The sequence below is a fragment of the Cydia fagiglandana genome, chromosome 23 (genome assembly GCF_963556715.1).
Source record: "Cydia fagiglandana chromosome 23, ilCydFagi1.1, whole genome shotgun sequence".
NCBI classification, from domain to species: Eukaryota; Metazoa; Arthropoda; class Insecta; order Lepidoptera; family Tortricidae; genus Cydia; species Cydia fagiglandana.
Genome location: NC_085954.1, coordinates 4,276,485 through 4,280,179, shown reverse-complemented (window position 1 = coordinate 4,280,179; position 3,695 = coordinate 4,276,485).

The following is a 3,695-nucleotide window of genomic DNA, read 5'->3' as shown; positions in this document are numbered from 1 at the left end:
AATTGGCATGCGCACTAGTTTTTACGAAAGCGACTACCTGACCTTCCAACCCAGAGAGTAAACTTATTTGGATTAGTCCGGTTTCCTCACATTGTTTTCTTTCACCGAAAAATAGGTATCGGTGTATAAATAGGTAGGTATCAAATGCTATTTCGTACAAAAGTTCGAAAAATCATTGGTACGAGCCGGGGTTAGAACCCGCGACCTCCGAATTGCTTTCCGCTAGGCCAGCAGCGCTTCCCCCACATACTCAGTGTTATCAGGTTTTTAGGGTTCCGTACCCAAAGGGTAAAACGGGACCCTATTACTAAGACTTCGCTGTCCGTCCGTCCGTCCGTCTGTCACCAGGCTGTATCTCACGAACCGTGATAGCTAGACAGTTGAAATTTTCACAGATGATGTATTTCTGTTGCCGCTATAACAACAAATACTAAAAACAGAATAAAATAAAGATTTAAATGGGGCTCCCATACAACAAACGTGATTTCTGACCAAAGTTAAGCAACGTCGGGAGGGGTCAGTACTTGGATGGGTGACCGTTTTCTTTTTGCTTTTTTTTGTTTTTTTTTTTGCATTATGGTACGGAACCCTTCGTGCGCAAGTCCGACTCGCACTTGCCCGGTTTTTTAAAAATCAAAAACGATTACTTATGAAAGCAGAAGAATATAAATGATCGTATTAGATTTAAAATTGTTACATATTTGCCGTAACTTATTTTTTAAAATGTGTTTTTCAATTAAAAGACACGTCAAGATTGTTTACCTTATTTCTAATGCTAAAAAAAACAAACTATAGTAATAATTGTGTTTTTCATTCATAGACAAAATCCATTATTTTTAACCACAGGAAATTTTATACACTTCTTTTTAGGGTTCCGTACCCAAAGGGTAAAACGGGACCCTATTACTAAGACTTCGCTGTCCGTCCGTCCGTCCGTCCGTCCGTCCGTCCGTCCGTCCGTCTGTCACCAGGCTGTATCTCACGAACCGTAATAGCTAGACAGTTGAAATTTTCACAGATGATGTATTTTTGTTGCTGCTATAACAACAAATACTAAAATCAGAATAAAATAAAGATTTGAATGGGGCTCCCATACAACAAACGTGATTTTTGACCAAGGTTAAGCAACGTCGGGAGTGGTCAGTACTTGGATGGGTGACCGTTTTTTTTTTGCTTTTTTTTGTTTGTTTTTTTTTGCATTATGGCACGGAACCCTTCGTGCGCGAGTCCGACTTGCACTTGCCCGGTTTTTATTGCAGTGAGGATGTCCTGATTGTAAAAATCAGAGAGATTAGGTAGAGTATAATTTCTAATTATCTTTGTAAAAATAAAAGAATACGTGTAGCCCATACTTAATAATCGATGTATGATAATAAGAAAAAATAATTAAAAATAAAAAAACAATACGAAATTTAGGTGTAACAAAAATACAAAAAGTTATGTTCCAGCATACAATGACTGGGGATCGAACCGGGAATCTTCCGTTTGCAAGCAAAAAAGCGACTGTTTGCATAACACGCCATGATAGTTCTTAGCTAAGCTGACGAACTTCTCGCTTAGGTCAATTAACTACCTGTCAAATATCAGTGTCAACAAAACTGCACTAAACATGACGGCACTCCAAATTCGAGTCGTGGTCAGCCCGGCAACGTCGGAAATGGTATGGCAACGTCGCAAATGTATCTGTACACGGCATTTGTGACACACACATACGTAAAATTGATGAAAATTTAACTATGATTTTTGCATGATTTCTGTATGAAACATTGTTTTCCTGTTAATTTCGCGCAAACGAATATTCGAAAGAAGATAAATGCGGAAATATTTGTGTACTAATAGTGTGTAGTTACTTAATGAGCTTTGATTGAATTTTGTATGAAAAGCGAACCACCTTAAATATTTATCATCTAAAGTCATAATTTAAAACTCAATTCTACCAGGAAACATAAGAAAACAACTCAAAATTAGAATTTGATTACTTTGCCTCACATATGAATAAAATGCATCTTTGCTATCAGTTTTTGAAATGCAAAATAAGCCTTTCCAAACTGGTGTGGTAAAAAATAATGTTGACCTTTGTAAGAAGTGAGAATTCCCCGAAAGGAAATTGAAGACTTCCTTTAGTGTTTCATAGTGTTTGTTTAACTGTTCTATAAATTGATTCACGAAAGCCAGCGGGAATTTTATACAAGAAATAACGGTACTATATAAATCTCGCGCCAACTCTTATGAATTAACTTATATACCTACTGCTATATACCAAAAGCATCATGTAAAGTAATTAAGAAATCAATATTTATTTAAATAGTAGTCTGTATACGCACAAAGTATTGAAACATATTTTGAAATAGACAGCTTATGCATGAATTTAAAAAAAAGGTGCGTAACTACACATAACCATTTAGATGTAAAACGATCTTTTTATTGCTTACGACGGCTACCCGAGTGTCAACTAGACTGGCCGCCCGAAACTAAAAATGAATTCTATTCACCTATAAATAGAATTCATTTTAGTATAAGGTGGCCAATTATTGAAACCTTATACTAAAATGAATTCTGTTTATAGGTGAATAGAATTCAGTTTAGAGCAGCCAGTTACAGATGTAGTGCCTAATTATTTTCCATCGATTTTTCACGGAAACGTACGAATGTGTCTCGCTATTGCAGTCAGTCTCGGTACAAAAAGTACCGAGGTTGACTGAAGTAGTTGTATACGAACGTTTCCGAGAAAATACGATGGAAAACAATTATGCACTACATCTGTACAATCGCCATCAGATATATCGGAGCGGCCAAGGTGTTCACAATATCTGAGCACGCGCTCTAACTCCCTGACAATAGAGGCGTGTTCAGATATTTGTGAGCGCCTAAGCCGCTCCTATATATCAGATGGCGACTGTACAACTGATATGCTTGCTCGGGCAGCACATTTATCTCAACATTGTACACATGCTTTTTTATTGTGTTAATCAAAACCATTTTATCGAATCAAACTGTTTTGTACATTGCAAGTTTTATTTGTAAATAGATGTACGATATATTTGTAAATAAAAAGGATAATTGCAAATTAAAATCTTTTATTTACTTACTTTAAATTACTATAGTTCGTTTTTTGGCATTAGAAATAAGGTAAACAATCTTGATGTGTCTTTTAATTGAAACCCACATTTTAAAAATAAGTTACGGCAAATATATGTAACAATTATGGATCTAATACGATCTTTTATATTCTTCTGCATTCATAAGTAACAGTTATTGATTTAAAAAAAGCGTTTTTCAAATAAAAGACATTGCAAGATCGCTTACCTTCTTACAAGTTCTTTCTAATGCTAAAAAAACGAACTATAAGAATCTGAGTGTTTTTGGTTCAGATAAATTAATGATTGTATATTGTCTTCAGATTTTTGTTTAAAAAAATAGACTTTCAGATTCTTAATATCCTCCTAAGGCCCAGCCATGCAAAAGCAAAATCCAGAATTTGCCACTGAAATTTGAACCTTTAGTGCAGAGAATAGAGTTGATTTTGGTTTTGTTTGAAAATTGAACAAAACAAACAAACGCAACTCTGTTCCAATTGAATATGATTTAAATTTCATCGAACTAAATAAGTACTATAAGTAGGACCTTGGGCCTTAGGAGGATATAAGAATCGGCGTTGGAGGTGTAAATAAAATGACTATTTTAAATTAAAATAT